The following is a 13816-nucleotide window of genomic DNA, read 5'->3' as shown; positions in this document are numbered from 1 at the left end:
AAAGGCTATGCTGACGTTGAAGGCAATGTGATTTTTATCAATGACGTCTACCTTTGTTGAGGGGTGATTCCCAAGATACAAGAAGTGATCCGAGTTTTCTTGAACCTTTGTCACAAGTCAGTGCTGTTCAACAGGGACATGTTGGTGGAGGACCTTTACCTCATGGATGTTGAGTGCAAGGCCCATCTTCCAATTGTATGCAAATACAAGTCATCTGTATACAGCTCAGGTTGAATCTGGTTCAATCGAGGTTGAATAATTTCTCATTATTTCTGAGATTGGGCCCAAATGAGGAAAGTTTGTTGGTGGCAGGTTTCAGTATTGTGACAACAAAGATTAGTGTGTTAAGGCTTATTAATATCTCCAACACCAAATGATTTGCCATGCAGAAGACTCAACACACTTGCAGCCAGAGGCTCTCAAGGCATTATCCTTACACATTTTGCAGATAAGAGCAATCACACTAAATATTTCACTGTTCTAAACCAACATTCTTTAAACCCTATTTCAGAATAGATCTCTCCCTTCCCCACCACCACTACATTTTTCCACAATGACTACAGTTTCATTCAAGCTATTCTTAACCAAAAATATCAAACTGCCATGGAGATATGAGACTGCAGATGCTAGAATCTGGAGAAAAGAACTCAGTGGGTCGAGCAGTATCCGTGGGACAAAGTTCTGATGCAGGGTTTGAATCAGAAACATCGACAACTCCTTTTATCCCCCCCAAACAGATGCTAGTCAACCTGCTGAGTTCTTCCAGCAGATTGTTTGATATCAAATTACCAGATGCATTAATGTACAAGAAAATTAAACTGCTGAAATATGTAGTATCCTTCCAGCTGGGAAGAAAGCAACAAACTCACAAGTAACACATTTCACATCCTCACTACCTACCAAAGGAACTTCATAAACCCATCAATCCTACATTCAGTTCAAATTCCTTATCCTGAGGGTAAAGAAACTACATATTATTTGCAGCAACAGGCATGATATTTCATCCTGTTATTGAGAAAGGAGGCAGCAATGTATATTATGGCCACCAAAGTAAATCCACGAAACTCACTACGTAGTAATTTGGTCAATTTGATACAAGTAAGGCTAAATTTTGATGAGGTCTAGTCACAATTTTACGGTGATTTGAATTCAGGGGTTCAATTATACAAGATAAAGTAGCTTGCTTTATCCATACGTCATTCACCATCCTAAACTTTCATTGTCTTTACCACCAGCATATACCATCTATGAACTACCATTATTAACCTAAAGTACTCCAACATCACCTCCCAAACTTGCAATATCTACACAAGGACAGTAGGTGCACAAATTGGATAACAAAATGGCAGAGAACTGAAAACAGGGGAAGCCCAACAGATAAGGAAAATCTCCCAAATCATAAATATATCAAGGGCAAGAGGGTAACTAGGGAAAGAATGGAGCCAATGTATGGAACAAGAGGACATTAGGGGAACTCTTAAATGAATATTTCTCATCTGCATTCTCCAAGGAGGTCACTGTAGTTGGAGATTTCAGGAAGGAGGACAGTGAAATTCTAGAATATTCTGCAAGGTGTTTCTGTAAGGAGTTTTTACATTCTCCCCGTGACTGCGTGTGTTTCCTCTGGGTGCTCCGGTTTCCTCCCACATTCCAAAGACGTATGGGTGTAACATGGGTGTAATTGGGCAGCGCAGGCTCGTTGGGATGGAAGGGTCTGTTACTGTGCTGTACAAATAAAGTTTTAAAACAAGTTACCATTAAACAGGAGGTGGTATTATAAGTCTTAGAATCAGGTTTATTATCACTGACATGTGCCATGAAATTTATTTTGCAGCAGTAGTACAGTGTAAGACAAAGACATAAAAATTGCTCTGTCACAAAAATAAATAAGTAGTGCAAAAGAGGAATAACGAAGTAGTGTTCATGGACCATTCAGAAATCTGATGGCGGAGGGGAAGAAGCTGTTCCTGAAACATTAAGTGTGGGTCTTCAGGCTCCTGTACCACTTCCCCAATGGTAGTAACGTGACGAGGGCATGTCCCAGGTGGTGAGAGTCCTTAATGATGGATGTTGCCTTCTTGAGGCATTGCCTCTTGAAGATGCCCTTGATGGCAGGGAGGGTTGTGTCCATGATGGCGCTGGCTGAGTCTACAACCCTCTGAAGCTTCTTTAAACCAAGCAGGCTTAAAGGTGGATAAATCCCCAGGACCTAATGAGTTGTATCCAGGCTGCTGTGAGAGGCAAGAGGAGATTGCTGGACTGAATTTTTTTTTTAATTTTCCTGGCCACAGGCAGGGTACAAGATGACTGGAAGAGAGCAAATGTGGTACTTTTACTCAAAAGGGCAGCAAAGATGAACCAGGTAATAACATGCTATCAAGTATAATGTCAATGGTAGAAAAGTTAGTAAAAAAAAATTGACAATTTGCACTTGAAACGGCAGGGATTAATCAAAATAGTAAGCCAGGCTTTGATGGGAGATCATATCTAACCAATGTGATTGAATTTTTCCAAGTAGCAACAAGGTGCATTGGCAAGGACAGTGTGGTTGATGTAGTCCACACAGACTTTATTAACACCTTTGATGAGTTCACATAAGGGAGATGAGTCCAAAAGAAGTTGAAAGTCAGTTTTGTGATTGGAAGCCTGTGACCAGTGGCACCACAGGTATTGGTGCTGGGACTCTGTTCGTTGAATGCACTAATTTGGATGCAAGTCTGGGGGAGGTATGATTAGTAAGTTTTGCATACAACACGAGAATTGCTGTTGTTGATAGTGAGAAGGGTAGTCTTAGCTACAGGACAATATTGAGCTGGTATATTGGGCACAGCAATCAATCAATAGTTAGGTCCTAGGGAGTGCTTTGAAACAGAGAGACCTCAGTGTACAAGTACAATGATCCCTGACGTTGGTAGGACAGGTAGATAAGCTGGTTAAGGCAGCATACAAGATACTTGGTTTCATTAGCCAGGCATAGAATACAAGAATAAGGAGGTTATAGTGCAACATTATAAAACATTAGTTAGGCTTTAGCTGAATATTGTGCACTATAGGAAGGATGTGATTGTACTGGAGAAGGTACAGAGGTGATTCACCAGAATTTTACCTAGGATGAAGCATTTCAGTTGACAGAGACTAGATAGGCTTAGATTGTTTTCTTTCGATTAGAGGCTGAGGAGGGACTCAAATGAGTTTTAAAAAACTATGAGGGGCATAAGCAGGGTAGATAGTAAGAAACATTTCTCACTGTAGTGACACATAAAACCAGAAACAGTTTAAGGGATGAGGGGACCTGGGGAAGAATTTTTTTTCCACTTAGAGGGTGATTGGAATCTGCTTAGGGGAGTGATGAAGACAGACCCTCACACCATTTAAGCAGCTGGACAAGCACTTGAAACAAGGCATACAAGGCTATGGAAAATGTGATCAGAGTATAGTTGGGTACTCAATGGTCGGCATGGACATGGTAGGACAAAGGGCCCATTTCTGCACTATATGACTCTATTACCTGGTTACCCTCCATATTCTATATCATCCCGATTTAGAAATATATTGCTGGATGTTCATTTCTCCCATGAGATCTCTAATCTAAGAGCATTGTGCAAGTACCTTCACCAGAAAGGCAGCAGCAGTTCAAGGTGGTTCACTATCACCTTCTCAGGGCCAAATAGGGATGAACAATAAATGCTTGCCCTGCCATTAATATTCACATCTCAAAAGAAATACAGTAATTTAAGCCTACAGTAATTTAAGCCTACAGTAATTTTAAAGTCTATATTCTTAGATTAACCACCATTCTTGACCACCAAAGTTCACATTAAAGCTCAGAATCCAAATGTTGCAGGAGTCATCTTTTTAAGAAGTTGTCATTGTAACTGCTTGCAACTTTAAGTCTCAAACAAACTAAAATAAAGCACTGGTCACATGCTACCACCAGGCCAATCACTGAAAAAGATTTGTGTTGCAAAGGTGCAGAATTGTGTCACACACAAAACTAATAAATTGAAACACTGTGCATGTGTGATGAAACAGTATCTCTCTCGAAATTCAACATTGAAGAGTCTTACGCTAGGCATATAACAAATCCAAATTAGAGTCATAACCAGATTACAATACTCAACATAAGAATGGACACAATAATTCAATCCCAGTTACTTTGATAAACTTTCAAATGGAGCTCAAATAAAAGTCAAACATCAGAAGCAGTCCCTTAACTCATTTTTTGCAATCAACAATATAATTGCCATTTTATGCACAAGATATTGGTTAGAAAAATAAATCACTAGTATCAAGAATAGAAGACATATTTCCACATGGTTGATCACAATTTTTTTTAAAGGGAAGTATACACAACTTGCATCAAGATCTGGTGGTAATTTACTGCTTGAGATTTTTTTTTAACTAAGCATAATTTATCTGAATACCACATACACAACTCAAATTTTACACTACTCTGTTCAGACAAATTTCATGCAGCATTAGTAGATTAATTCATCACCAATTCTCAAACACAATAAATTTTACATACAAAGCATATGGTTAAACAGTTTTATTATCATTGTGGATCGGACTACATACTGCAAGGCCACTGTTTCCAAAAACAAATTGGCAACCACCAGTGGAACTGTGATAATTAAAACTAGCCCAAAGTTCCCTGGAAACACTCTCGCAAATGGACGCTTACATCTGAACTAATCCCAGGAAAATTATTTCCTACCCAAATAAATCAAGAAATTAATAATCATTCTACTACCCATCAAGTCTATAGTTTCGCCTCCCCCCAAAAGAACACTTGGTGGATTTGAAATCGTAAAGTGTTACTGCCCATTTCATTTGTTGCTTCTCATACTCTCTTTGCAAGCCTTCAAAAGATGTGGCTGTATTTTAAGGTTACTGGCGGCTGTGTAACTCAGAATCTGATTCAAAAGATGTGGCTGTATTTTAAGGGTACTGGTGGCTGTATAACTCAGTTAACATATTCGGTGCAGTGTTAAAATTCGTCCACTAACCATGAGTAGCGGAGCAGCTACAATCCACTGCAACCCACGCGAAAAAAAACTCCACGAAATTCAGAACTTGCACACACCAGAACTACCACATTCAGAACCCACTCATTTAAAACTGGTTTGAACTCGTTGCTGCAACAAAACTGTTTGTGTGCAAACAGATTCATGCAGCTGTGGGCGAAGCAACAGCTACACTGGGGTGGGGGGGCAATACCACTCATCCTGGCCTCACTCAATTCCCCCCCCCCCCCACCATCGAGTTGCACAATTGAAAGGCTATTTATACAACAACCTTTTGCACACAAACGAATCGTATGGATGGGTCTGGGGGAGGGGCAAGGAAGAGGGATGCATCCGATTGCTCCTGAAGCATTAGGATGGTGAGGAAAACACCTTCAGAGCGCGTGTTTAAAAGCGTGTACTCAACGTAAACACTTTTTTTTAAATAAAAAAGCCCTCACCTGAAACATAACATCGAAGTTTGAATTGGGGGTTGGTACCTCCTTCACAGCCCTTCGCCCCGCATCGCTGAGGAAGCGTCCAGCCGGCGTTAAACCCCTTCTCCCGGAGACGGCTGCTTTCCCCGCTCGGACTCTCCGGCGGGTTCTTTTTTTCTTCCCTCCCCCTGCAGCGGGAGGAGGAGGAGGAACAACCGCCGCCAAGGCGCGCAGCCGCCAACCCCGCGCCTGCGCACCGCGGCGGCCGGGCGCTCCGCCCTCCCCGGCGACGGGGGTAACCAAGGCGGGTTGTCGCGCGAGATCGGACGCCCGGGCCCCGTTTGAAAAGATGGACGGTTGAAGTCTGTCACCCCGAAAGGAGTGCCTTCCCCTCCCCCGGCGATTGCACACAAACTGCCGAAACTATGTTCTAATTACAAATCAAACAGGATAATCCTTGCGAAGTCTAGGTGACGGTAAGCATTAGTGCATTTAAAGGGGCGCCGATGTCTCCCAGGGCACGCTGCATTATTTATTTTTTTTAAATTTTGCATTCCCTCCCTATCTTTATAAGATGCATTTTACTGTATAGTTTCTGACCAGCAATACATTCAGGGAAAGCACTCGATTGCATTGCACGAGGTTGTTAACACTGGTGTTTCATTCTGAAAGCCCTGTGGTGAAAAAGGGGCGGGGTGACTATCCCTGGGAGGAAGGGAAAAATAAACTTAAATCGGGACATTTTCCTTCATTTAAAAGTCTCTGAACAGAAACCTGCCCCACTTGCAACGCCAGCGAGTTAAGTGTTGCAGGTCGTGTAGTTGGCTACCAATGCAAGAGAGCAATAGTTAACACCAAAACCAAATCTTCAGACCACGACCAAATGTTTGCATTAACTGCAATAATGTAAGAAAATCAGATCAACACTCGTCAAAAGTTAATTCTTAGCCCCTACCTTATTCTCGTCTGAAAAGCTGGCTGTAAGAAAGAGAGAGAGAGAGAGGAGGTCTGGATCCTGTGTGTGCTTTATTTTAAATGGTGTGATCTGTTTTGTTTAACTATACGTGCGGGAGCTGATAAAGCCTTCCAGCACTGACCAGCTTCAATTGGTGCAGAGATTTTACTACTCTGTAACGACACTCATCATGTGGTCAACAGCTGGAAGACTGCAGTATTACAAGACGTGAAATGAACTAAGAAATATGCGTTAGCATTCACTGTGCAAAAAAAAATAATTGTGTTTTTTTAAAAAAAACTTTATGCCATGTTATTTGTTTTGAGGAGAGTGTTGCACAATAGACTACACATTTTTCACTTCTTGTCCCAAAATCGCATTAAAATGGAGAATGTCATTAAAATATAATTTTAAATGTTTGCTGCAAAACCTTAAGTCAAAACTACTGCAACTTTCTCGGTACTGTCAGGAAAGCACATGCCAAAAACATTGACCTCTGTGGTGGACTGGGTGGGGACTGCACAATAGGGGAATTTGATGAAGTCTGCAATGAATTGGGGGAGGGGTGATTTGTACCACTGCAGCTGCAAAACACAAAAACGAATCAAAAACTTCGAGTCATGTGTTGAATGCCAGGAAAAAAAGTCATACCTAATTAAGTAAAAAGTGACAGCTTGTTGGAAATAATATAAAAAACATTAAATGTTAATTTTGGCAAATACCATTTGTTATGCATCCCAAATTTGAGCATTTTACTCCACTTTGGGGAAAAAAACTTTAATATACATTGCATTCCTGAATTAAAATTGACAATTATTTTGGTACAAAATATGTGCCTTATGTTATATTAATCTATTTAAAATATGCCATAACATTTTAGTTTTACATAATTCTGAACTATGTTCCTGAAAAAGAAAATATATTCATTGCTCTCCAACATATGCACTGTCTTTTTTCAGGAAATCAGTTATTTCCTTTTCAATGTATTTCTCAACAATGTATGCTTAACACTTCCAGCTGTTTATTTCTGGGATGTCTGTATACCCAACTGTTTTTACACTATGCTTCTTGTTCACTTCAAATCAGACCTGCTTATCTGCACCAGAACTCTCTGCGAAAAACAACTTTGTTTTATTAATGCAAAGTTCTTCAATTTTATCACTAATATAAGCAAGCTAGGTCTAACATTTGTAAATGCCACAATGAAACACACACGCTAGTGTATGTGAATGGAATGAAACTGGCATTATGCTAAAAGTATCTTGAAGTAATTGACAAATGTTTATTAAAATTGGTTTTGAAAGGTGGGAGAGATGATGGCTCCTCCTTTGAATTAAAGTAGACCAGAGATTCTCACTCATTTCCAGATCTAACAGCCATGCACAGACTCTCACCAGCACATAGGTCTAATGTTCTAATCTCTTTAATAAACTGCTACTGTTACAGAGAGTTACCATAGAAAGCATCCTATCCGGATGCTTGGTATGGCAACTGCTCAGCCCAAGACTGCAAGAAACTGCAGAGAGTTCTGGATACAGCTCAGCATATCATGAAAACCAGCCTTCACTCCATAGACTCTGTCTTCACTTCTTGCTGCCTTGGTAAAGCAGCCCAGCATAATCAAAGATCCCACCCCAGACATCCTCTCTGCACCCCCCTCCCATCGGGCAGAAGATACAAAAGCCTGAAAGCACGTACCACCAGGCTCAAGGACAGCTTCTATCCTGCTGTTATAAGACTATCAAATGGTCCCCTTGTACTATAAAATGGACTCTTGACCTCATAATCTATCTCGTCATGGCCTTGCATCTTATTGTCTGCCTGCGCTGCACTTTCTCTATAACTGTAACACTTTATTCTGCATTCTATTACTGCTTTTCCCTTGTACTACCTCATTGTGCTAATGTGATTAAATAATCTGTATGGATGGCATGCAAAACAAAGTTTTTCACTGTACCTTGCTACATGTGACAATAATGAACCAATTATTTTTATTATTATTGTTGATGCTCAATATTGTGCAAAATATAGAAATTGTTGTGTACACTTACAGTTTAAATAATGGCTCAATCGGGCTAGCTGTCATTGATGTCATGAAATGAAATTGTTTATGTAAATGATTGAACAGATAGGTAATATTTAAGTTGTAAATTATTTTTTTCTCAACACCTGTACTGGTGATACTTTGATATCTATCCAGAAATTGATGAAAATCCACTTTCATGTGGATATGTTTTGTAACAAATAATTCCAGCAGATTGAAAGCCCTGTCTGACAATCCAGGGTGCTCTGCTTTTATTTGAACTGAAAACCCCACCTATTTGCTTTTGTCAGAGCTCAGTCTTGACTTTACCACCATTTGACATGTGCAGAAGGTTTTCTTGTTCTGTGTACAGATCTTGTGGCATGAGTACTGCAGAATAATTGTTAAAGCAACGTTAACCCGGTTGTTTGTGTTTTCCATTGAGAGAAAGTACACATACTTAATTGTCTTGCCAGTTCAGTGCAATGTGGCTTGACATCACCTTTAACACTTTCCTGAAATTGTAGTTCATTCCATGTCAAGAATTCAAATATGTTTGAGAAAATTTAAGCATTGTTTTCCTCTACATAATGAACACCATGATTACAGCTTTCTTTTTAATCACTGGTTCAGTTTTGTACCGGACATTGAAGAATATTTCACTTAGGGAAAATCCAGATTTAGTTCACTCAGCCAGGAGTATATCTGACAAGTGGCCTGGTCTTGGGAGCCAGGTCACAACACTGGGAATGGCTTTTCTGCAAAGAACAGCTTGACCTCTGATTGAAGTTCAAAGTGACATGCAGAGACCTTGCTACGTAGCTGGCAAGGTCTTGACACATCACTCTGCGTGAATTCCTAGATAGACTTCTTTAAATTTTACCATCTTCACAGCATTGTTCATCGCCACTTTCAATTTAGGAGAGACGGATAGTCCTACACGTCCACTATACAAGTCTGTACAGATTCTATGTTGATTAATGCAGCTATCAAACAAATGGAAAACTTGATTAGCTGTTGCTATGATAGGCAGTAAATGGCAAACAAAACTCTGCCCTGTATTGTACTTTATATGTATATACTTTATATAGTACAAGAGTCAAGAAGTGACTCTATAGAAGTCTGGTTAGGCTGCATTTAGAGTATTGCATGCATTTCTGGTCACCTCACTATAGGAAGGATGTCGAGGCTTGAGAGAGGGTGCAGAAGAGGTTTACTAGGATGCTGCCTGGATTAGAGGGCATGTGCTATCAGGCGAGGCTGGACAAACTTGGGCTCTTTTCTCTGGAGTGGCGGACAGTGAGGGGTGATCTGTTGGAAGTGTATAAAATTATGAGGGACATAGATAGGGTGGACAAGCAATATCTTTTTCCCATTATTAAGCGATCCAATACCAGAGGGCATGCAATTTAAGTTGAGAGGGGGTAGGTTCAGCACAGATGTGAGGGGTAAGTTTTTTACTCAGAGGGTGGTGAATGCCTGGTATGTGTTGCCTGATAGGGTGGTGGAGGCAAATTCATTGGGGGCTTTTAAGAGGACATTGGATGGGCACATGAATGAGAGGAAATGGAGGGATATGGGCATTCTGTAGGTAAATCTGTAGGATTAGGCATGTCGGCATAATATTGTGGGCCGAAGGGCCTGTTCTGTGCTGTACTGTTCTACGTTCTATGTGTGCCCCACATGCACTAGAAGATGACCAAAGTCCACCACATCTATGTATTCATCCAGGTAAAATGCAAAATACAGGCTGCTTAGGGTGCATTTCAGTAATTAACTCATTATTGGCTTTGTCATTAATTTGATATGACATTGAATTGTTTCATAATGGCACTAATTGAATTAGTTTTTGGGCAGCTATCCAACTATATTAGTTACCATAGGGAAATATACCGTAGGTAGCATTAGTTCCTCTGTTACTGTGTGAGGTTTCCCTGATTTTACAGCTGAGTAACTCACTAAATATGAGCCTTGAAGACTCTTGCTGTTGTCATCTGTAGCACTAATCTTGTTTTGCTAACCTTTAGTTGTACCCACATCTACCTGGAAAAGAAGTAGTGATTTGGCTTTACGTTGTTCAAGTTTTGTTTCCAAGTGCCAGTGAGGAAGAAGTAGTTTTAGACAGCTTTTCAGCAGCACATTGCCTAATAATAGACACTGGCAAAATGAAATTAATTTTGTTGCTTCTCATCAATGTAGTTTTTTGTTTTTCTCAATGCTATCTTCTATTCATTTTCACTGTTATATCCTGGAAAATATGCTGCGATGCATACAACTAGAGAAACCTGACTTTGTTTAGAGATCTGTTTCACAACTGAAACTGCACTCTAGTGTCAGGTGATTGGAGATGGGGGAGTCTGTACACCATTGTCTCTCGATGGTATGTGATCTCATTGGTATATCTTAAAGTAATTGATTAATTGTTTTATAATTCCAGATAATTAATTCACATAGAGTTTTAAAACTTCCAGTAAGCTTACTATCATTAAAAATGCAATAAATATAATGAAACATTTCCCCCCAGCATCCCCAGATATTCACAGACATGTCTCATGCCCAAACGGGAAACACAATTGCAGTTGGGAACCTTTACCCTACTCTAAAGTAAATTGATCAAAGCCCTTGAGTCTATTGACCAGCTGAGGTTCTTCAAACAAGGAATAATTCTTGTTCTATCTGCTTGACCTCCTGCAAGGCTGCTGTACACAGGCGCTGTTGAGGAACCAAAGCTGGGCACGGCACTCTAAGTGGATATGATTAGTGAATTGTCCTTTGATTTATACAGAATAGTTCTGTTAATACAATCCTTCATCTTGCTAGTTGCACATCTGGTTTCTTTGCATTAGTCATGAATCTTCTGTGATCTGTGCATAACACCAATTATTTTTTATCACTAATTATTGTTCCTTAGAAATTAAAAGACTCAACCAACATGCATGATGTTACATCTATATAAATTACATGTCATTTGACCCACCCACCAAACACATGTAAATCTTTTTGGTTTTTTATGTCCATTCTGTACCATATTAACTTCACAGATTTTGGTGTCATTTTACCATATTCTCAATACTACCATCTAGGAGGCTAATAAAAAGCAGAAGATCGTAGGGCCTAGGACTGATCACAGGAAAACACAGGTAATAAGTTGCAAGCTTCCAAGGTGATCTATTCAGTAAAGCACTGATAATCCAGCATTCTCAGAACATTGATAGTGCTAGATTAGCTGATTTTACAGACTATTGAATGTTACTCCTATTAACTGAACATACTTTTATTTTACTTTTACATGTTACCCAGTAGTATAATAATTTTTCCAGTGAACCCGATAAATTTAAAGGGAGTGGGAAATCGAACCAGTGAGTTTCAGTTTGTAAGTTTCTGAACAGTGCTCCTGAACCCAGCTCCAATTGCAAACTTGGCTCACTATTTGGACCCCCAGCTCCGATCACTCACAAAGCTCAAACTCCAATCCCCCAGCTCACGCTACAGGCTAATGAGTAAGCTAGATGCTGAGCCATCCAAAATTTCTGAACAATTGGATACCAGATTGTCAGAGTTTTACAATATTTCTTAAAGTAAAACTTTTTGGATGTAGGATTGCAGCTAATCCCTAATCCAGTGTTTTAAATTTCTACAATACCACAAGAATCCTTCTTGTAAAGTGATACTGTGTGAAGCACGATCACAAAGGTTTTCTGAAAGTCTGTTTGATGATATATGCCTAATTTTCCTATTCCACCAACCTAGTGACTACCTTCAAAAACTTTTAAGTTTATTATGAATGACCTACTTTTTCAGATGCAGTGTTGTGAATTTATTCTGCACGTGATTTTTTTTTCCTGAATGAGTACCATAATTGGAGGTTGCCAGTTTATTATATAAGGCAATATATTTAATTTATAAGTGAATCATAACAATATCTCAGTATTACAGTACCTCATATTACAAAAGTTACTATGGTTTAAAAGTGTGCAATTGGCTGTAAAGTGTTTTATGTGATGCTGTGAAAGGCACAATGTAAGTGCAAGCTTTTTACTTTTATATATTGATTACAAGGATCTGACAGTATTTTATTTAACTACTTTTTATTTATTCTGACAAAGGGTCTTTGAGCTGAAAAGTTAACTCTGTTTCTCTTTCCACAGATGTGGCCTAATCTGCTGAGTATTTCTAGCATTTTCTGTTTTAGATTTCCAGCATCTACAGTTTTTTTTTGATTTTCAATTATTTTTCTTTCTGAATTAATATATACTGATCTATGTTCTTGACATTAGAAACATTTATCCAAACAGAATTTTTATTGTCATCTTAAATGTCACATATTTGTTTGTGAAATATATGTATATATAAAAATGACTTGGACAAAAACTAGGCTGATTAGTAAGTGCAAATGACACAGAAATTGGTGGAGATGTGGATAATGAAGAAGGTTGTCAAAGAATACAGCAGGATATAAATCAGTTGCAGATGTGAGCAGAGAAATGGAAAATGGAGCTTAATCCGGATAAGTGTGAGGTGTTGCACTTTGGGGAGTCAAATGTAAGGGAAACATGCACAGTAAATGGCAGGACCATTCATGTACAGAGGGATCTTGGGGTGCAAGTCCATAGCTCCCTGAAGGTGGCAACACATGCAGATAAGGTGGTATGGCATGTTTGTCTTCATCGGTTGGGACATTAAGTATAGGAGGTAGGAAGCCATGTTGCAGCTGTATACAACTTTGGTTAGGTCACATTTGTTCAGTTCTAGTTGCTCCATTACAGGAAGGATGTGGGGCCTTGGAGGCGGTGTAGAGGAGGTTCAACAGGATGCTGCCTGGATTAGAGAGTATTAGCTATAAGGAAAGCTTGGACAAGCTTGGATTGCTTACTCTGGAGCATTGGAGGTATTGGTATTGGTTTATTATTGTAACTTGTACTGAGGTACAGTGAAAAGCTTGTCTTGTATACCGATCGTACAGGTCAATTCATTACACAGTGCAATTACATTGAGTTAGTACAGAGTGCATTGATGTAGTACAGGTAAAAACAATAACAGTACAGAGTAAAGTGTCACAGCTACAGAGAAAGTGCAGTGCAATAAGGTGCAAGGTCACAACAAGGTAGATCGTGAGGTTAGAGTCCATCTCATCGTATAAGGGAACAGTACAATAGTCTTATCACAGTGGGGTAGAAGCTGTCCTTAAGTCAGGTGGTACGTGCCCTCAGGCTCCTGTATCTTCTGCCCGATGGAAGAGGAGAGAAGAGAGAATGTCCTAGGTGGGTGGGGTCTTTGATTATGCTGGCTGCTTCACCAAGACAACGAGAGGTAAAGACAGAGTAGACTGAGAGTAGGAAGGCTGAGAGTAGATGATAGAAGTTTATAAAATTATGAGGGGCATAGATAGGGTAGA

The 13816-nt window shown here is 39.6% G+C and overlaps 1 protein-coding gene and 1 long non-coding RNA gene across 8 annotated transcripts in view; one reads left to right on the top strand and one right to left on the bottom strand.

Moving 5' to 3' along the window:
- Positions 1 to 6480, bottom strand: part of LOC127576737 (gamma-adducin-like) — a 134463-nt gene extending 127983 nt beyond the window's left edge. The window contains exon 1 of one of the 7 annotated variants that reach the window (XM_052027448.1): positions 6399 to 6480. The gene's annotated coding sequence lies outside the window, so the exon portion shown is untranslated. Of the gene's footprint in view, positions 1 to 5467; positions 5694 to 6398 lie in introns of those variants that run through there. The other 6 variants (XM_052027440.1, XM_052027444.1, XM_052027447.1 and 3 more) reach the window with 6 other exon arrangements.
- Positions 5727 to 13816, top strand: part of LOC127576739 (uncharacterized) — a 28564-nt gene continuing 20474 nt past the window's right edge. The window contains exon 1 of the long non-coding RNA XR_007957281.1: positions 5727 to 5919. This is a non-coding gene — a long non-coding RNA (uncharacterized LOC127576739). The remainder of the gene's footprint in view (positions 5920 to 13816) is intronic.

Source organism: Pristis pectinata, chromosome 12 (assembly GCF_009764475.1).
Source record: "Pristis pectinata isolate sPriPec2 chromosome 12, sPriPec2.1.pri, whole genome shotgun sequence".
In the NCBI taxonomy this organism is placed as follows: Eukaryota; Metazoa; Chordata; class Chondrichthyes; order Rhinopristiformes; family Pristidae; genus Pristis; species Pristis pectinata.
This window is presented reverse-complemented; position numbering and strand designations above follow the sequence as displayed.